This window comes from Urocampus carinirostris, chromosome 1 (genome assembly GCF_059441175.1).
Source record: "Urocampus carinirostris isolate Australia breed hairy pipefish chromosome 1, RoL_Ucar_1.0, whole genome shotgun sequence".
In the NCBI taxonomy this organism is placed as follows: domain Eukaryota; kingdom Metazoa; phylum Chordata; class Actinopteri; order Syngnathiformes; family Syngnathidae; genus Urocampus; species Urocampus carinirostris.
The window spans coordinates 18382373-18405363 of record NC_142349.1 but is presented as its reverse complement, the minus strand read 5'-3'; the positions used below and the strand labels follow the sequence as shown (position 1 = coordinate 18405363).

Genomic DNA, 22991 nt, shown 5'->3' with positions numbered 1-22991 from the left:
ACCTCATAAACAGACAAGCTTACTCAGTGTAATTTGAGAGTGTTCTAGCAAGGTCCAGACACAATCCATAATTAAATAATTGACACAAATACATAGATAACCCTCAAGTGTATTAAACATGGTGACCGCAACTTGAAACTTTGCTACTCTCTGCCGCTATTTCCTAGCTTAAAGTTATGATCACAGCCCGTAGTTAACTCACTCAAGTACCAATAATCTCTTCTTTTTAGTTTTTGGTGGTTCCGTTTGGTGTTTGGACTGTATTTTAATTAGGCCTTTTCTTGCTTTCACCATTTTCACGCTACACTAACAAAATACTAGGAAAAGGTATGAAATAACTCTCCCGCTTTTTTCACCTTCCCTATTCCTGCTTACTAATGTTTTCGAGTCCCGGAACAGCGCTGCTAAAAGTAAGATAAAAGCAGATAAGGTAAGAAAAAATTTTTTTGAATTTCTTTGAAGTCAGAACTTTTTGAAGACACCTCAAACTACTCCAATTTCAACTTCAACCAAATTAAACTTAAATAGTCAAACAAATGTAACTGTACGATTCATAGAATTTTTAAAATTTCTAATTATTATAATTTTTACTGTGAAACTCATTTAATTATGCACTGACATTTTACACGGTTCTTCAATGTAAGGAAGTAGAACTCATGTCTTGACTACATTTGAATATCTAAACTAAATATATTGTTGTAAGAGTACTTCTTCGCTCAATGTTGGGTATTAGAAACTAATTTGTATGCTACATGCGCACCAAGCATGTTAGCAACAGCTAGCAAACTTCTTTCTGATTGTCTCAGAAACTTAATAGAAGTTTATTTTGGGGGCTAGGGTTTGGCTGTTTTTGACATCAAGCCTTCATAATTGAACGTTTAAACTCAGTAATTACATCTTTTGAAAACAGATCTATTTGCTCCACATTTCCAACGATTTTGAGCCACACGCGGAACATCAGGAGACTGTGTCTGGTTGCTGCATGTTTATCATGTCCCACGCCTGTTAAGTCTATATTAGCGAGCACAAACAGCTGTCAGCGGGAAACAAAAGGAGGTGAGTTTGTTCTGCCCGCTAAATGAGGTTGTCAGCATCATCAGAGCACCTCTCCGCTGAGAATATACTGGAGGGGTGACAGTTTTGACAGAACGGGACACCCGCAATGTGCACCAGAGAAAATCTCATTTGATTATAAATCCTCAAGCGCAAGCGTAGACATTTGCAATTTGTTCATTTTCTCGCCGGAGGGGACACACAAATACATTATACGATTTTCACACGTTGAAACGCACTAAACACAATTTCGCGAGGAGTAATTAAAAAGGAAAACAAACACAAACAGGGAGACGCGACCTTCAAGCGAGGCTCCTGGACATTTGCATTTGCTGAAGGCTTTTCGAGCTGATTGATTAACCGAGACAGAGCATGCCGAGACACATCAGGGCCTCCGTGCAGGTTAAGTGGTGCTAAGATCGTTTTATATAGGCTGTGATTAGACGACGAAGCTTGACGGCTCTGACTACCTGTCCTTCTAACATCCTTCAATCAGGTGCCCTTCTATGAGTTTGAGGATCTTGGCAGAAAAAAAAAAAACTCTTTTGGGAGAATTAGGGAAAGTGCGTGAATTGAAGTGAAAATTGCATTTTATAACCCTGTATAATGAGCACGTAGCTACTCGTGTTTACATTTTCAACTTCTCCCTTCTCATGGTAAACTAGGATAGACCCAAGGGCTTCTTGATGCCCAGCAGCTACCTGGTGCCAGCGGGTATCATATTACCGTATTTTCCGCACTATAAGGTGCACCTAAAAGCCTTTATTTTTTTCAAAAGCTGACCATGTGCCTTATAATACAGTGCGCCTTATTTATGGATCAATATTAAGTCGCAAAGTCTTGCAACTAATGCAGCAGCCGCCGATTAGATTTTCCACCGAACGCGAAGTAGTCCGCGGTGTATGCTGGGATTTATTTACCGGCGTTTCATTGGCTAACCAATGTGTCAATAATCATTTGAATCGATCACTATTGGCTAAAGTTATTCGGAGGTAAAGGGGGGAGATCCTTTTTATCATTTACAGGCTCGCATAGGCTAAAGGGGCAAAACAAAGCCTGCAATTGCCGAAAAAGATGTGTCAATCATCAGTTGAATCGATCACTATTGGCTAAAGTTATTCAGAGGTAAAGGGGGCGGATCCTTTTTATCATTTACAGGCTGGCATAGGCTAAAGGTGCAAAACAAAGCCTGTAATTGGCCGAAAAAGATGAATGTGAATTGCATGTTGGGTTGACGGCATAGAGAAAACAGTGTTTTACTATTCTGTACTGTATTTGTAAATATTTTACTCTCCTGGATTTACTACACTAATGGATATAAGAGGATCATGGTTGCACATTATTATTGAACACAACGACTTCGGTGAGCTACTCCGGCTCTATATTTTCCCTGTATCTTGTTTCAGACTGAACTCGATGTTTCTGTGATAAGCGGTGCACATAATGGATGGAATGGAGTGTCTATTCTTAAATTAAACTCAATTCTAAGTGTTAATTGTCATATTCACAGTAAAGTTGCGTGTGAAAAAGAAAATAGAAACTAAGGAATGGTTGGCATTTCTTGAATCCAAAGACTTTAACCTTCCGAAGGATATTTGGAACGATGCATTTGAGTGACATACGACACGTATTTGCTTCTTTGCAAGCTTTCGGAATGTTAAGGGGGTAATAAGTTTGACTGAACTATCTGACTGTTTTGTCGACGTTCCCATCGTAGCGCCTTATAATCCGGTGCGTCTTATGTATGTCAAATATAGGACCAAAAACTAGTTTTTCGGGGTGCGCCCTATAACCCGGTGCGCCTTATAGTGCGTAAAATACGGTAATCATTTTTGGCTATCGTTGCATCAATATAATTTTTGATATCCAAATTAGAATGTAGATTAGAAAACTATCAATTGAGATTATGTGAAAAAAAAACAAATCAAGGACATAAATATGTTGCAGTACTCCAAATGATTTGTAGATCTTTGATTGCCCTAATCAGTTTTGACCTAGAATGTTGTTTTTAAGTTCAAGGTTAATTGCCACTAAAGTTAAAAGATCTGAGAGGTTATCAATCTTTGACCCATCCACCAAGTTTGGAGATCATCAGGTTCAAAGAGCGAGGGTATTTCATTTTGTGAATGCCAGTGACTGACCACCATCAAAGGCTTTGATGTCTTCTTATATATTTGAACAAAAACAAATCTTGACACCAAAATGCAAATAGTTACGTATATCCATCCAGGCCAGGGGTGGGCAAAGTTTTGGAGCCGTGGGCCACATTGGGTTACAAAATTTGACACGTATGCAGGTCTAAGAAAAAAAAAGATTGGTTTTATTTTTTTTACATATTTTGCTACGGAGTCTCGAAATTCGATACCCCAGCAATTCATGAGGGTAAATGAAGGGACACTCGGGACAAGTCTGGCACCCAAAAAACAAAACAAAACATTATTTTAGTCTTAGTATTACTTAATTTACCATTATATGTATTTTCGTTATATTTTCGTTATATTTTCGCCATTTTCATTTTGTAGGCCGGATTGATAACCCTGGTGGGCCGCATGTAGCTCTTAGGCTGCAGTTTGCTCGCCCCTGGTCAAGGTAAATTACCCTATAGCACAAATACATCCTGGATGCAGTACATACGACTTTCAGAATACTTAAATATTTTCACTGCATGTCCGCATGAGAGACCAGACTCATATTGCTAAAATAGTGTTTATACATGATCAGGTCATAAGGTTTAAAAGTAATTGGCCCTTTGTAAAAAAAAAAGAAATAAAACAAAACTCTCCCGAGTGCGATAATCAACATAATCAAAAGTAACTACAGATGCATAAGTTGAACGCATATCTACAAACTCGTTAGGTTGTGTATTTGTCCCTCTTCCCTGCTTTCCACAACTCCTCCACTGACAACAATGAATTCACATTGGACTGGAGGAAGAATATTAGTTGGTCAGCTGCAGGTGTAGTGATGTCAATAAGCATGAGTTATTAAAGGTCCATTACATGAATATTCTGCCTTTATAGAAACAAATATAAATGTGTTTGCTCCCCAAAATATATGAATTTTGGAAGTTTAGCGGCTTATTTAAAAATCACTAAATAGAAGGACTCAATTACAAAATCAGTTGTGCCAAAGGTTAAAGATGAGTCATGTCACTGGACCAGATGCGTGCAAGGAACCCCAAAAATTGCCACGATTAAAAATATTCAAACAACTTTTTTACTTTAATAGCATTACATTTTCTGGTTGATCAGGAAAAAGAACTAAGTGACTTTGAGTTTTAGTATATTTGTAAGAAATATTTTTTTGTAAAATCTTGTTGTTCTGTGTTTTTTTTTCTAATTGTAATAAAGGCGCTGTCCGGAATTTGGAACTTTGTTACTCCCTGCAGCCATCTCCTGGCTTAAAGTCATTTTCGCACCCTCATTCTGCCCATTCATGATCTGTGTGCAAGCATGTATAGTTCTTTGATGCGCAATAATACATTCCTTTTTGGGGGGTTCCGGTTAGTGTTTGGACCCTACTAGAAGCGGGCCCGTTCTCACTTTCACCATTTTCATGCTATACTGACAAATGAAAAAAAAACTTTGGGGACAATCATTACGCCACTCTCCCAGTCCCCATTCTTCAAACCTAATGTGTTCCGCCTCGAACAGCTCTGATAAAAATAAGATTACAGCAGATAGGCGCAGTGGAAAAAACGACATAAGGGTTATTTATACTCAGTTGGCATTGTTAACACATACTTTAACTGACTAACCCTTTTAAAGAAACCTCAAACGACGCACCCAATCTTTAGGTTTGTAGACAAAATAGCCTGAAAATGGTTTTACAAAAGTTAGAAATATTTGACAAACTAAAATAAAGACAAGCATTCTAGAGGCGGACGAATGTTTGACTGTTCCTCTACAAACCACAAATTGATTTCCCTACACTTTTGGTCCAGACAAACAAACAGTTTATTTAGAGTAGTATTTCTCAACTGGTGGACCTGTTTTAGGTGGGTCGCGGGCCTTTGCCTTGGCAAAGTAATACTAAAAATAAAAATAAAAACTGAGGGTCAATCACACTTCTTAACAGTAGATGCAATAATGCCCTGCTCAATTTCCTTCCTGTGCAGTCCATCCGCACTTTTCAGACGGATCACATCTCAATTTATTCTTATTTAATTTGTTTTATTTTCTTTTTCTTCCCATATTAATAAAGTTAGTGGTAAGGGTAAGGAACAGATTGAGTCAAAGAAGGAAACGATTGCAAAATATTAAAACGGTTCATGAGTGTCTGCCATTGAAGCGCTGCTTGAAAGTACAGTACATGGTTTAGAAATGTTTGTATTTTTACCAGTATTTTACTCTTTATTAAACACATAATTGAATTAATTCTCCATGTACTGTATAGGTACAGCAGCACGGCAACGCAGTGGTTAGCGCGTGTGCGGCCAATTTTGAGGTCAACCGATCGAACCTCCTGTGTGGAGTTTGCAATGTTCTCCCCATGCTTGCGTGGGTTTCCTCCAGGCACTCCGGTTTTCTCCCACATTCCAAAATCATGCATGTCAGGTTAATTGTCCGGTCCAAATTGTCCCTTGGTGTGAATGAGCGAGCGAATTGTCTGTCCCTGTGTGCCCTGCGACTGGCTGGCAACCAGTTCAGGGTGTCCCCTGCCCACGGCCCTAAGACTGCTTGGATGGGCTCCAGCACCCCCGCGACCCTACTGAGGATAAGCGGTGCAGATAATGAATGGGTGTATGTATAGGTACACACTTCATTGATATTTTGTGGCTACTATGTGGCTATTTTTAAGCAGTTCTAAGTGGTCGCTTTTATGCAAAGACTTATATGCGAGTATACCCGGTACTTGTAGTAGTTTTGGTCATTTCGTTTTTTTGAAAAAAGTCAAAAAATAAGGGAATATTTCCTACTCTCTCTGCTTTAAACTGCAAAATCCTTTCATTGGAAACATTTGAGAATTTGATTGTTTAACTTGTTTGGGTCTCAGCTCGTGTTTAGGGTGAAATGTTGGGTCCTGAAGTCAGACTATCTGAGAACCAGTGATTTACAGTTACTGTTTTAGATATGAGCAAATACAGTTCCTCCTGGTAACTGATTGAGAACAATAAGCAAGAATTGTGAAAAAAAAAAACCGACTTAATCCAAATGCACATCTGATCCTCATGTCTGGCCTCTTTGCAGGCTAGTAAGTGGGCCACGCTGGGCCGTGTTCTCTTCAGCGGGCCGTGTTCTCTTCAGCATGAGGATACCTAGGGAAACCCTAGCAGCAACGCTCCACTTCAGATTCTCTTTTTTTTTCCAGAGATCAGACTAAGTATTTTAATTAGTTGGCTAATTGTCTAAGTAATTGGAAGCCAACTTAGCTCAAAGAGTAATCAATCTGTACAGCGTGGCGTTCTATCACATGAAAGGATCTGTAATTAACATGGGTAAAATCATGGATGGTCTTTGACTAAGCTGAATGGCGTGAAGGGGATGGGTCTGTGCGTGATGGCAGATAAGACAAGAGCTAGAGGAGACGGATCACGGATATACACTTTGCAGTTCAAGAACAGTAAAATAAATGCCGCGAATGATTGCTGAAAATGCGCATCTTCCACCTTAAATTTCCCCGAAGAGTGAACATTACCTTAAAATGACAACAATAGTGGCAATTCATTAAATGTTTTTCGCACTTTGAAGTATCAGTTTCACTTTGGAGTCAGGCGTTAAAAGGGAGATGGATACGCAGAAGAAAAAAAAGTCAATGATACATGAGGGAGGAAGAAGACTAATCACGTCTCACGTTCATCCGTTAGAGGCTCTTTAATTTCCCGATGGTAGAAAACAAGACGTATAATGAACAATTATGCATAAAGTCAATTTTGCTATTGTGCGGGAAGACTTAATTAAAATTACTAATGAAAAAAGAGGGACGGTGTACAGTGTGAAGGTTTTCAATGGCGGTCTCCATAGCGACTTAAATCTTTAAAGATAAAAATAAAGAATGTCAAATAATTTTAATGTTTTAGACAAAAAAATGAATTCTTTTTTTTTAGTGAAGTGTTTTTCCCTATTTTATACGTTTGTCATGTTTTAAATACAAAGCCACTTGAAGGAAGGTGTTAGTACACTTCCGGATCACAAAACAATCCATTTTGAACTGATCAAAAATGCAATAAAAATGATAATGCTACAAGCACACACAAACACACACACACTTACATGCACACACACACACGCACACACTGTGGCATATTGAATGTATTCGTGGCTAAACAGGAAGTGGAAGATATGTGGCCTTTGCACTCGTACTGATTTAATGAACCAAATACATTTTGTATCCCCTATTGAAACCATTTACACTGATAGAATTACACTGGCTGCTGTTTCTCTCCCATTTGCATATGTTGGTGGGTGAATATTTTCAGCTCTCGAACTGGACTTTCTGTCAAAACGAATTTTACAGAAATTGACACAAAAATGTTGGCAGAATGATTAATTACACTCTTTAAAAGGACTGTGCTTTTTTATAGTAAAATTAATTCATTAATTAAATAGGACATTGAGGAAAGTCAGAAGAGCATAAAAAGTGACTATCACCAGTTTTTCCCATGGATTATTACCAGGTACGGGAAGCGACTGAGGTGGCGTCAGGAGAGAAAGCAATAGCGAGGCTGCAGGTCTGGTCGACTGCTATGGCAATGATAACAACTCTCTTAAGCCACACCTGGCAAGCCTGTATCTTACCAAAGCCAGATCAATTACCCATGCAACGGATGACCTGGTGTTACAATTCGTGGAAAGCTGCTACATTGTTGTATTTCAATCATCGCGGGGACCTGGCTCAATCTGAGAATACTGTGCAGCATGCAGTTAGCCAGCCGCTTTCTAAATTGCCCTCTTACACTAAAAGAAGAACCCTTCCAGTTTTGTTGTATATCTGTACCACAATTTAAAAGACCATTCATTCAACTGCAATTATTTGTTTTGTGTTTATATTTGTAGATCTATTATTGGTATTTTGTTACAGTCATATATTTACTTTCGGTAAGGATGTCATCTCGCGGTAGTTATGACCCTCGGTGGCTTTTATATATTCTATACCGATTAATGTACGTACTGGGTCCACTGATGATTCTGTGTGTTTTGGCTTGTTTTTGTTTTGCGGGAACCAAGTTGGAGATGCCTGTTCTAATCAAATGTATCGCACTGGATGGAAAGTCTTCAGCATTTTTTTTTAAATCGTGTTTTTCCAATCATATCCAATTAAAATGCAAGAAATTGGCACTCTTATCTGTGCAAAGGCACACAGCTCGCATTGTGTGTCTGAGAGTGGAGGTGTACCTAATATTATGGCCAATGCATGTGCAAGAGCAGAAGTGATTGTTGTGCATGTGACAGCAGCCTAAACTGGATAATTAGGATGAAACAGCCAGGGGAGAGCAGTCGTCAGAAGACATGATATTCCCTCAAGTCATTTCCCTTCTCGCCCGCCCCTTTCTCCCTTCCCCCTTCTTGCACATCCTCCCCTCCGGCCCGCCGCCGCGAGGCCCAATCGGCAGCGTGGCACTGACAGATTGACAAATAAGGTTAATAAGTACTTTCCACCCTTCCTAGAGGCTAATCAAATATTAATCCTTGAGGTGTGGTCAGCAGAAAGAGGAAAGGGAGGGGAAAAACAACAAACAATTGGTTGGGGGTGAATTGATTGAATTGATTTTTAAGCAGTTGCGAGGGGGGCACAGAGGGTGAGGTGGTGAAGGAAAGAAGCCTGTTACTTAAGTTTTTTTCCATTTCTTTCAACTGTAGGAATCCGTTCTCGTCTGCAAGTGCGGTGGACAAATGTTTGAATGTACAGTGGTACTTCTTTATATGAGCATTTCTAGAACGCGAGAATTTTGGTACGTGAGTTTGATTGCGCATGAAAAAACTACTATAGATGAATACAAATAAAACAGTGTGCTTTAGAAAATTCTCAAATGTACTTTCATTTAAAATTATGATAAATTTAATTTTGAGTGTACAGTTAGTGCTTAGGTATGGTCAAGAGTCTCAAACTCATACCCTTCTACCTCAGTCAATTGCTCTCTATATTAATGGTTGCTATATCCCTTTCTTTTTGTGAAAATCAACCTAACAAACACAATATTTCACCTATTTTCTCACAGCAAGACAATTAATTTCGAATACCTTGACAATATTAGCATTAACATATAAGATGAAGTTGTTGTCTGCAACCAGTGACATGGGATGATCCAAATTAGAGCCAAGGCAGGCAAGAGTTTTATTACCTGGAAAGAAAAATATTATGCAGTGGTCACGATTTGAAATGATCAAAAGACCTATAAGATACAGGGAAACATACAAATTGACAGGTATGTGATCATGGTCACTCCTTCCCCACCAACACTAACCCCCCTCCCCTAAAACTCCCACCCCACCTCCGTTATGGCAACTGCCTCCAGTGCTCATAATGATTGCGCATTTTATTTAGCTAATATCATCTTATTTATCTTCCATCCATCCATCCATTATCTGCACCGCTTATCCTCAGTAGGGTTATCTTGAGACTGTATTTTTTTATATTAAATGACTTATAAATGTGTTTTAGTAATCATTTTTATAGCTATTTAGGGTTTACTTGAAAGATTTTGGGTGGGTGGGAACAGCCCAATTAGTTATTGGGAACATTTGCTCACTACACGAGCAATTTGAGCTATGAGCTCAATCCTGGAACAAACTAAGCTAGTATGAAGAGGTATTGCTGTATTAATCCGTCTCCCTATTCAATCTTCTCTGCTTTGTGGTGCTGAACTCTGACCTTAGACACCCCTCTCCCGGGCTACATACACAAAGCTTGTCTTTCTCCAGTGTGTTCATTTTCACACAAATCATGAACCTCATGAATTCCGCCTTATCAACACACAGGTAAAAATAAACATTGTTGGTGACAAATTAATATTTAACACACATCTCATCTCTTCCCTTTTTCTTCACACACCCCCCTCACTAATCGGACGCCCCGGGACATGTCAGGGGGGGCCCAACGGAGCGTACGAACGGCACTGCCACACACTTGCCGACTGACTGATAGGGCAAAATTGGATCCAGTGAAAAATGCAAAGACGCTTATCAAGCAACACTTTCAGGCGGCGCTCCCTGCTAGAGCATATGTCAACATCATTTATTAGATGTGGCCCGGGACTAAATTATGTATGATCACCAAAAGAGAGAAAAAAGGGATTGGGGGGACGGGGGGATATGTGAAATGGGTAGTGTGTGTATTGGGATCATATGCAGCAGGTGGACGAAATAATATTTGAAGAGAATATGAAATGATTAATAAAATATTTGTCATCAATCATTAACGGGGATGTGAACGTTCCTATATGTTGAACGGCCACGACAATCTAATGACATGCGGAGAGTACTGGGGGTGGGAGGCTAAGAAGAAGTCCAACAAATTTCAGACCCCTCCATGATTTCCAAGTGGGAGAAATAGCAAAATAGCAGGGTGTTCAAATACTTATTTTCTTCACTTTATATCAATTATATCAATTATTATGATTGCACTACTTTCCATTGCACATCTGATAAGATGCACATTTTTTTCATTGCACTATTATTATACTTGGGCCAGTAACAAAAAAAACACTAAACCCACACTACAGACAAAAGCTAATTATTTAAAACATTTTATTTAGCAGTTTGCCGTCCGATGATATGGTAAAAATCTAGGAAATAATAATGATGCACATGTGTACCTCCCGCATTCACTTCATATTGTTCGTCATTGTTACCGTCATTTTTGCCATAAATAATGGATTAAAGACAAGTTGCTGAGTTGTTTTGAAAAATATCCCAAGTGACTGCGAATGAGAAGGATAGAGATGTATATAATGTCAGCTATGTGACGGACAAAATATATGACAAATACACGACAAAATAAATGACTCAGTAAATACCAAAATAAATAATTGAAAAAAGACGGAGAAATATATCAATACATTGCATGGATGTCATCTTGCTCTCTGTTTCTTTCTCTATCTCTATCCCTCTCTCTCTCTCTCTCTCTCTCTCTCTCTCTCTCTCTCTCTCTTTATATACCAGTATATATACTGTATATATATATATATATATATATATATATATATATATATATATATATATATATATATATATATATATATATATATATACAAAAGTCAATTCCATTGAAGTTGGGAAAAAGTTTAAAATGTCAGTAAAATTAGAATAGAATGACTTGCAAACCTTTTCTAACCCATATTTAAATGAATACACCACAAAGACAAGATTATCCATGTTCAAACTCATAAACTTTATTTCCATAAGCAAATAATGATAAACTTAGAATTTTATAATTGCAACAAGTGCCAAAGTAGTTGGGAAAGGGGCTTCTTCACCATTGTGTTACATCACCTTTCCTTTTAATAACACTCAATAAACGTTTAGGAAGTGAGGAGACTAGTTGTTGAATCGTTGATAGTGGAATCCTTTCCCATTCTTGCTTTATGTACAGCTTCAGCTGTTCAACAGTCCGGGGTCTCCTTTGTCTTATTCTGCGCTTTATAATGCGCCACACATTTTCAATGGGAGACAGGTCAGGACTGCAGGCAGGCCAGTCAAGCACCCGCACCCTCTTACTACGAAGCCACGCTGTCGTGAGACGTGCAGTGTGTGGCTTGGCATTATCCTGCTGGAAGAAGCAAGGGCGCCCATGGTAAAGATTCTGTTTGGATGGCAACATACTTTGTTCCAAAACCTGAATGTACTTTTCTGCATTAATGGTGCCTTCACAGATGTGCAGGTTACCCATTCCTTGGCCACTCATGCACCCCCATACCATCACAGATGCTGGCTTTTGCACTTTGCGTGCATAACAGTCTGGGTGGTTCTGTTCTTCTTTGGACCGGAGGACACGACGTCCACAATTTCCAAACACAATTTGGAAAACTGACTCATCAGACCACAGAACACTTTTCCACTTTGTATCAGTCCATTTTAGATGGGCTCGGGCCCAGAGAACCCTGCGGCGTTTCTGGATGTTGTTGATGAATGGCTTACGCTTTGCAACATAAAGTTTTAACCCACACTTACGGATATAGCGTCGAACTGTATTGACTGACAGTGGTTTTCCAAAGTGTTCCTGAGCCCATGTGGTGATGTCCTTTACACATTGATGTCGGTTCTTAATGCAGTACCGCTTGAGGGCTCGGAGGTCACGGGCATTCAATAATGGTTTACGGCCATGCCGTTTACGCACAGTGATTTCTCCAGATTCCCTGAACCTTTTCACAATATTATGGACTGTAGATGATGATATCCCTAAATTCCTTGCAATTGTACTTTGAGGAATGTTGTTTTTAAACTGTTCAACAATTTGCTCACGCAGTTGTTCACAAAGAGGTGAACCTCGCCCCATCCTTGCATGTGAATGACTTAGCTTGTTCGGGTCTCCCTTTTTTATACCCAGTAACAACTCTCACCTGTTGCTAATTCATCTGTTCACCTGCAAATAGTTGGTTGATTTCCATTCATCCACTTTCTGAGTAGTTATTGACACCTGTCCCAACTATTTTGGCACGTGTTGCTGTCATCAAATTACAGAGTTGATGATTTTCTCCCAAAACAGTAAAGTTTATGAGTGAAGACAATAAATATGTTGTCTTTGCTGTGCATTCATTTAAATATGGGTTGAAAAGAATTTACAATTTACTTGGATCAATTTTTATTTGCAATTAACACACTTTCCCAACTTCATTGGAATTGAGTTTTGTATATCATCTCATCTCATTAGCTGTACCGCTTATCCTTATTAGGGTCGCCATCTCTAATCTCCGGGCAGTGGGCAGGGAAAACCCTGAACTGGTTGCCAGCCAATCGCAGGGCACACAGGGACAGACAACTCACTTGCTCAGTCATACCTAGGGACAATTTGGACCGGTCAATTCACCTGAAATGCATGTCTTTGGAATGCGGGAGGAAACCGGAGTGCCTGGAAGAAACCCACGCAAGCACGGGGAGAACATACAAACTCCGCACAGGAAGTCTGGAGCTGGATTTGAACCCACGACAGGTTCCCATGACATGAACTGTGCCGCACAAGCGCTAACCACTGCGCCGCCGTGCTGCCCGGTATATATATATATATATATATATATATATATATATATATATATATATATATATATATATATATATATATATATATATATATGTATATATATATATATATATATGTTTATATATATATATATATATATATTATATGTATATATATTGTATGTATATATATTATATGTATAGGTATTGGCTGAAATATTTAGATGTTCATTAATTTATATTTGTAGGTTTTTTATTTGCACATTTACTTTTACATATGACAGGATTGGTCCTACATAGGATTACACTGCTTAGGAACACGTATGCCTAATAACCTGGCACGAAAGTACCTCCATCAGTGTGTGCAAAAACAAGGGCTAAATCCTTCACTTGCAGTAAATAAATAAAAGCAAAAACGAAAAAAACAGTGATATTTGCTCGGTCGGCATGAGATAAGTAGCTTTTAATATTGCGCGATGAGCAATCACTCTCGCAAAAGACTCACTCTTCAGAGATGCTATGTAATTGACTGCACATCTAACAGTATGGAACAAATCCTACTAGTGGAGGGAAGTTGACAAATTGCATTAAACACACACACACTCAATTGGGTTGAGATTGGCTAGAAAGAAGCTCATGTTGCTGCTTATCCCATTAAACATGAAACACTTTAAGCTCTCAAACTTGCTGACACGTGTGAAGAAGCGCTTAGAATATGGCGAAAATCAAATGCAGGAAGATGCAAGTACACATACGCCCCATTGTTTCTAACAGTAGGGACACTGCCGAGCCTTTTTTGAAAAGGGGGGAGATGAAAACGACCCGAGTGTCACTTCGTCTAAACTGCTCTTTCAATGGCTGGCTCGATTGGAACATGTTCCGCTTCTTTTCAATGCATGTAAACAGGTTTTGACATGGGTCTGTTAAAAGTGGCGGGGTGGGAAAAAAAAGCTGTCAACACGCAATATACCTGCTTTAAATCTGTATCCCATTCCAGGCAATCTGTGGGAACCAGGCCTGTGGCGTCTAATCCTGTTTTCATCCCCCCCGCTATAACCCCACCACCACGTACATATAGATCTCCCCCCTTTTTCATCTGGATCACACTTTCAATTCCACTCGCTGGAGCTTTTGTGCGATTTTCATTTGATCTCCGCTTTAAAAATTCCAAATCTATTCAAGTTTTTTTGCTGCGCCGTCGCAGAGAAGCCTGATTTAGCGCCTTCATTTGGGAGCGTGCGTCAACAGCGTGTGATTTCACTGGGGCGATGATTTTCCATGTTTAAAATGTTAACAAGGGTCTTTAAGCTAGCTGATTTGCGCAGCCTGTTATTGACTGCATGCGTGAGTGTGTGTTTTCTTAGACGTACTTGGCCACTCCTACTATTTCAGGAGTGTTACATCAGGTACAACTGCACAACTACACTACTGTTAAAACGTTTGGGGTCACCCAGACTATGGTGAGTCTTCCATGAAAAAGTCAAACTTGTATTTATCAAATGAGTTTTCCAACGTCTGTGTTCTTTAGTCCATAAAATCGCTTCCTTTTTGTGGCCATTCTCAGAAATTGCTTTTTTTTTGGCACTCTGCCTTGAAGGCCAGCATCTCTGAGTCACATTTTCACTGTAGATGTTGACACTGGCGTTTTGCGGGTACTATCTACCCGAGCTGCTAGTTGAGGAAAAAGGCGTAGATTTCTCTATTATTCTTTTTTATCTTTTTGTGGTTTTGGTTGGCAAATTGACTGTATTCAAAACTGGCATTTTCTTTATTTAACATTTGCATGCTACACTAACTAAAAACTGATATGAGTATTAAGTCACTGTCCAACCTAGCCTCCCTTTCCCTTTCCTTCTACCTACAGTCCTGGAACAACTTTGCTAAAAGTAAGATAAAAACTGATCGGCGCAGTGGGAAAAAATAAAAAGGTTCTTTTAAATCAGTTGGGCATTGTTAACGCGTACTTTTTAAGGACACCTCAAACGACTTATTAGGAGACCTCTGGAAATTAAAAAGTTCTCCATTCTCCTACCTTGATTGCAGCTGAACAATACTTACTACTTTTCAGTGGGCATACATGCAGTCTTTACTTTTTCGTCTTCATGTAGTTTTTGGTTACTGCAATTTTGGGGATTTGAAACAACAGGCCAAATGCATGTAAAACAGCTTCATTCTTCTCGACTGTGAAGGTCACAACATGATATTTCCACTCAGCAAACCATCCAAGAATTGTCTGATAAAGCCTGTGTAATGTTTTTTTTTTTAGCCTTCCATCTTTCACATATATACTGACGGGAAAATACCAATACCCAGTGAAATTAATAACGAAAAGACCCTAAGATGCGGATGCGTCACTTTGTAAGAAATTGCTTGGCAAAAAAACAAACTTAGTAGCCCTTTTGAATGCATACCCAGCAGCAATTTATGCAAAGACATTTAATATCAGCCGCACTCTCTCATCTCTTCGACAACTTCTCGCGTTTCATATCGCTCCCACGTCAAAATAAAAGAAGCTACACTGAGCTATTTTCCAAATGTCAACCAATAATAAACAAGTGGGATTTTTTTCTGCACAAATCCATATGCTGTAAGGCCAAAAGATTTGCTGGCCGGTACTGGAAAACAACAATCACATTGTATAGGTGTGTTAGCTTAACAAAAGCCCATAGCGTTCATAATCGACAAGTGCAAAATCGCAGATACAGAATATATGCTGACATGAAAAGATGATCACTGTGTATCCTTATGATTTAATCCAGACCACGCCAGTTTTTATTTGTGTCATAGATGCTAAAAATATTAAGACCCAAGGTTCATTATTTCTATTTTGTATCTTTCCATTAGTGCAAATGGACACATTGGAAGCGTGTTCAGAAGGAAGTCAAATGCATTTTTCATTAATGCAAGTGATCAACATAAAATGATTCAAATTAGACATGATATAGTAGATTAGCAGAAATGGAAAATTACCCTAATGATTTGAAGAAAAAATTAAAATATTTGCTATTTATCACTTTTGTTTTACTCTTGTTTTATTCTTGCTTTATTGTTGTTTGTTACTTTATGTACAGCGACTTTGGACGTCATTAAAGGCGCTTCGAAGTACATTGTATTATTAATTTTACTATTATCATTATCATATTAAATGTTTATTCTTAATTGATTGAAATTGATACAACTTGTTATCAGTATTCCTTTTTTTGCATGAGGTATCAAGTTTGCCATTGTCTTAGTGTGTGTGTTGTAAGAATTCTACTTTCTTTTCAATTTAATTTGATTAGCCTTAATATGTATTTGAAGTAAATGGGAAATGTATATGCAATCTAGAAATAATTTCCGTTCCAAAAAATGAATCATGATTGGCAAAATACACAAAGGAGAAACCTAACATTTTTTTTTATACATTCAAACACTACGTTGAAAGCAAAGAACACACACTATTTACAGGCTCAACCATTTGTTTATCAAATAAAAGTATTTTGCCCGGTGCAGGTGAAATTTTTCGAGAGAAGTTCATTGAGGGGTGGTTGTTGTCTTTGTTTTTTTGTCAACATTAATTAGGTTAGAGAATTGTAGAACGGATCGTTAAAGCGTCCCATTCTCGAGCTACTCGCCAAAGTTCAGTGGACGAAATCGCAAGATAATTTGCAAACGTAATGTAATTCGACAAGCTATTTTACATCCGTGTACATATTAAACATAGAGAAGAGGTGAGTGACTCATTAACCAATCAGAATGCAGAACACAAGGCCTGATGAAAATCCATCAGGTAGCAAAACGTGTAAACCGCAATATAGCAAGGGATTAAGGTATTTCAATTTTAAATACTTTTTTCCCCTCATCTTTCACTTTACCTAAACGTGACTGTAAATTTCATTCACTATGTTGCTGTGTCACACTTTTAGTTTCTTTCACATTTGTCTGCATAAAAAGGGTATTGACCAATTCTTAAAGCACCTATTATCTGTGAAAGGTGTCAACAACTGGATAAATGTGCCATCGCTTTGAATGAGTCAAAAGTGTTAACTAAGTGTTTCTGGGCCATCTAAGCCTTCAGTGTAAATGTATATAACATGTACTGCCTATCCTGTGTCGCAAAGTATTTTTTAAATATCCTATCAGTAATGCCATAAGCTTTTCCCATGACATTTGGAGGTTAATTTGCACCAGTTTCATGGTCACTTATCGACGGCGGGCTCCCAAATTAACATTCACCATGCTTCTTATTGACAGAAGTGTTTAATAAGCCATCAGAGGCAGCAAGACTCTTGGGCATGCAAGTATGTGCAAGAAAAAGAGTAGCAAAACTTGCACTAAATATTCTCTAAGCTAAGATTGCACACTTTAGGGTTCCACTTTTTTCTTGTTAGTTTTCTGTTCGTTATTGTGCCACTCTGTCACTTTCCTTTTGGACTATTTTTGTGCTATGCTATTATTTTATCATTTAAAATGTAGGTGATGGCAGGTTTTGCATCTAGGAAGCTTGTACACAAAGTTGTCAGTATAGCACTAGAAGCCCCCAAATTAATTCTAGCTGGTAGAACACTTTGCACGTCAATTTTTGGGTGACCTCTTTTCTAATTCTCGGCTTCAGCACTCGCTCGCCTTATCTCGCCGCTCGCTGTTGTGGTGCACCGCGGATCATTTCCTGCCGACATCCGCCGCCAAGCTCCCAGGAAAATATGCTTATGTTCAAAGGAGTTCTAATGTGGAGTGATGAGCGGGTCCACGTGAGTCTGACACACAGCTGTCTTTGCTTTAAATCTTACAAATCCACTTCGTAAAGGGGAAAAAAAACTTCTACTAAAGTCCTTCAGTTCTTAGCACATTTGTTGCCATCTTTACCAGCTGCCAATGGTAATGAGTGTGTTACGAACGCATTGACTACCGTTGACGACTATAGATGTTGAAGGAGCGTTTTTCTTCTACGCATCTTGTAATCAACATCTGGGTCGCAAGACTAGCCATAAAAACAAGCGCTGACGCAAATCAGATCAGCTCAGGTTTTATTACAATAAAACAAATCAAATAAAAAACTGAATACAATGTGGGCCTGTGAGTATTGAACAAAGCTAGATAAGGGTCTAGATAAAATGGTTGACTGTCGTTTTTGCAGGAAATGGGAGAGGTTGGAAAGAATGAAGCCATGGTGGGTCAGTTACATTTTTTAAATCCCTGTTCTCACCCCAATACTGTTCAGACTAGATCTTGTTGGATTTTGCAGGTGGTTTAGCAAGACTCATGGCCTCCCCTAACAGTGAATCAGAACACCACTTAGAACAATGTTGAAACTGTATAAAAACTGAATTAATGAATACAAGTGGGTATGTGAAGTAAATAGTTATTTAAATAATGATGCGATGATCAAACCAAATATAAATGTTATAAGAGTGAGAGTGATATCACACGCATCGCCGGGGTTTTCCTTAATTGTAGGATGAAAATAGTGAAAGTAAGTAATAAAAACTATCCAATGAGACAAAGTTATATTAACAATAAATCCGTAAAACAGCTTTGGATAACTAAGGGTTAGTACAATACTTTCAGGGGGAAAAACATTGTTTAGAAAATCTTTTAAACTAAGAGCTGCCGAAGAGCAAGCCGAATCCCGATAACCTATAAACACAAATTGACAGACATATTAAGAACAGAAACAACATTAAAGGTATTTGGGGAATTTGGAATACTCTCATACAAAGTAATAAAATAAGTAATGCATAGCCAAACTATTTCATTGATAAGAACAGTGACAATTATAATTGAAATCAAATTGTCGAAGATTTTATGGTTTTTTTTTGTTGTTGTAAATGTTGGACCGGAACTAGCTGCAAATATTTCTGAGCTCAGTAGTAAACAATTTGAGTCACTGATAAAAACGGAATTCAAAGATCATGTTTTTGTGTGGAGTAATGGAATCAGAGATAATAAACAGCGTAAACAATGTCAGAATAAAACGTCTACTGATTGCTATGACTTAGATGTGATATTAGTTAAGAAAATTATTAAAAGAATCGTGAAACCATTTACCTATATACCGTAAATTCTGGACTATAGAGCGCACCTGATTATAAGCCGCAGCCACCATTTTTTGAGTGAATTGACACTTTTGTGCTTACACAAACCGCACCCATGTATAAACCGTGTGCACTTGCTACAAAACTTACGATACGGTGACAAATTTATCCCAGGCCAGACTATGAGTTCCAAAATGTCAACTTCTTGGTAGTGTTCAAGTCTAGAACCACGGTTGACATCACAGTTGGAATATGGTACCCGTAATTAACGTATGATGCAGACCTGTAAAGTCCGGGTCCCGTTGAAAGTAATCCAAGTAAACAAAATGTATATTTCCAAAGTTAAGGGTGGGAAATATATATATCCACTATTGTCCGCTGCGACAACAGACAGATCTACCGGTAACTCAGCTCTACCACATTTCCCATCAGCCCACGTTTGCTCCGCCCCTTATTTTGATTCGTCCGTAGAACACATAATAGAATAAATCTCTAAAATAAATACATTACAAAAATATACAGTTGCAAATACATATTATACATGGTTACACATATTTACGAAGAAAGGCGGCTCAGAGTTTTCAAAGCTTTAATAATAATAATATAACTTTCATCCCAAACCGTGCCTTTGAAAGGTACCAACACGCTAGTAGGATCACGCTCGCAACATATCAAACATACCTGTGAAATAGATGCATCACTTTTAACTTCCTTAAACACTTATATGGTGGTGGTTTGCTAAAGCCTTTTAGCTTTGATTTTTGCATTCCGGAGATGGAATAAGAGCTTGCTCTGTCCACTCCACGCATCGGCCCGGTATTGCAGTACCTCCGGGAACGGTGCATTCGCAATGATCGCAACAAGGCTTTAGGGCTAGGACCTTAGCTTGGCCTTTTGGCTGAGAGTAAGCGTCCCGGCTCCTAGGCTTTGTAGCGTATTATGAACTGACCGATAACGGATAATGAATAATGAATAACGAAGATAGATAAATAACCCTTAAAAACCCCAAAACCCCTCATATCTAACGCTATCAAGGGCATATTCCACATTATCGGAACGCACGTTAACTATACAGAAAATATATGCTAAGTCTTTAAGATTGCAGTCTTTCTCGGCGCACACATACTACTGGTCTTAATCTTACCATTTAAACTTCAGCGCTGCTGGTGGCCGTTTGAAAAGTTCCATAAATTAGCCGCTTCACTGAATAAGCCGCAGGGCTGAACATTTGGTAAAAAAGTAGCGGCTCAAGGTCCGGAATTTACGGTATGTAATTATTTCTAGCAGGGACATTTCCAGAAAAATAAAATAAAAAGCTATACCAATATGCAAAAATGGAAACAAACTACAGACCGGTATCTCTGTTTCCTCAGTTTTCTAAAACATTAGAGAAACTTTATGATGATAAACTAGACCAATATATAGATAAGCATAAATTCATTATTGAAAGTCAATATGGATTTAGGGCGAAGAGCTCTACAACAATGGCCGTTAATGATGCGGTAGGAAAAAAATTACCAAATTGCATAGAAAAGAAGAGATACACTGCTAGGATTTTTTGACTTAAAAAAAAAATCATACAATTAGTCATAATATACTATTCAAAGGAATGTAATGATATGGCATCAGGGGAGTGGCTTTGGGTTGGAATTAAAGGTATTTGACTTCTAGTCAGTAATATGTGAAATGGGAGAGTTCACATCTGGGTAATTGGACATCTATTGTGGAGTACCACAGGGTTCGGTCCTGGGTCCAAAGTGATTCTATACATTTTATGTTTCAAAACTATCAAAATTAGTCATATTTGCAGATGACATCAAAATTTTCAATTCCAATAATAATTATCAGAATCTAGTAACAAATATTGATAGTGAATAAATTGACCTAAAACATGGATGGACACAGATATGTTATATTTAAATTGAAATAATAGTGATATTATTTGGTAATCACAAGGCTAGACCTGTCAGTAAAAATAGATGGTGTTGCCATAGACACTGTAACAAAAATGAATTTTTTAGGAGTTACAATACATGGAAAATAAACTGGAAAACACACATCAGACACATACAAACTAAGGTATCTAAAAGCATTTTAATTATTAATAAAGCCAACTTATTTTTAAACTATAATGCAGAGTATTCATTAGATTGTTTTGCCATATTTAACGTACTGTGCAGAAGTTTAATGCGATTTTTACAAAACAACACTTTATCTGTTCTTTATACTCCAAAAACGTGCAGTAAGAATTATACACAAGGCAGGAAATTGTGATCACACCAATATTCCATTTTTGCTGTCCAAATTATTAAAATTGTTTGATCTAGTGGAGTTTTCCACTTCACAACTACTATTCAAAGTGAATAAAAATATACTGCCAGAGAACATCCTGAAGTGATTCACAATTATTCCCCTCAGGGGATGTAGTTACTTACTTCAAGATTCAACTGGTGAGAACTATGTGTGTGTGTGTCTGTGCGTGTGTATTTGGAGTGAATTAAATAATTATCTTTGTATAGGTACATGATTTGTTTAATATTTTGGATACAACCTTATTTTAGTGGGTGGATATTTTAAAGCAGTTGTAGGTGGTCACTTCTATGCAATATAGGCCTACATGCGAGTGCATACGTTACTTGAAGTTGTTTTGTTTTTTCTAGTTATTTTGTTTTTTAAAAAGAAGGTAAACATATTCTATTATATCTTCTTGAAACTGCACAATACGTCCATTCAATAAATTAGAGATGTGTGATTTCTTTTTCCTTGATTTGGTTTCGCAGCTGGTCATTTGGATGAAATGGTGGGTCCTAAAGTTAGACCAATTGAGAACCATGGATCTAAATCATTCGATTATTCAATGTTTTTATCATCCAGGGTTCTTTTGAACATTTCAATTTGAACATATGGATGCAAGTGCTGTTTTTATTTTGAATAAAGTCCAAGATGATACGGTCAAGCTTGCGGGAGTTAAATTGTTAAATTTAATCAGTAGGTTGAAATAGCAACCTCCGTCCATTATCTGCACCTCAGTAGGGTTACGGGGGTGCTGGAGCCCATCCTAGCCATCTCCGGGAAGTGGGCAGGGGACACCCTGAACTGGTTGCCAGCCAGTTCCAGGCCACACAGAGACAACTCATTCACTCATTCACATCTAGGGAAACTGGAGTGCGCGGAGAAAACCAACACAAGCATGGGGAGAACATGCAAACTCCACGCATGAAGGTTCGATCTTATGACCTCAAAACTGTGCCGCGGACACGCTAACCGCTCAACCTCTCGGCCGCCTGGCCTGAAATAGCAAACTGATACTGTATTTCCATTTGTTTTGCACGACACACAACTTTCTGATCATTTTTAACTTAGACTTGTCATCATATTCGAGATCAAGACAAAACACACAAAGTAATATCAACAAAATACACAATCGAAAACTGTGCTTGACAGCACACCCTGACAGGATTGGTTGAATGATTGTCGTATTGATTGACTTTGCCTGATTTTCCTTGTGCTGCTTTCCTTCTGAGCCAACATTTTGACCAAGTTATTTTTCCAGTAGTCCTTTCAAACACGTCTCCAGGTGATCGATGTTGAGCGTTATCCAGCCGTGTGTACTAAATCAAGCTGAACCAGAAAGTCAAATAAGTAGTGAATACTTTTTCAAATGTTCTTCTCAATGGATTCACACAATGCCATCTTCCACATTTTCAAAGTATAACCAAACAACAAAAAATTCAAGCACCGAAAACATATTCAAGCAACCTAAAAAAAGGTTGTGAAAATTTATATTTCCTATGTAACAAATGTTGAATTA

At 38.2% G+C, this 22991-nt stretch overlaps 1 long non-coding RNA gene and 1 pseudogene across 1 annotated transcript in view; one reads left to right on the top strand and one right to left on the bottom strand.

Moving 5' to 3' along the window:
- Positions 1–20125, bottom strand: part of LOC148373803 (uncharacterized) — a 248977-nt gene extending 228852 nt beyond the window's left edge. The window contains exon 1 of the long non-coding RNA XR_015849849.1: positions 19981–20125. This is a non-coding gene — a long non-coding RNA (uncharacterized LOC148373803). The remainder of the gene's footprint in view (positions 1–19980) is intronic.
- LOC148373804 (U2 spliceosomal RNA) lies at positions 19877–20030 on the top strand (annotated as a pseudogene).
- Positions 20126–22991: the final 2866 nt, after the last annotated feature.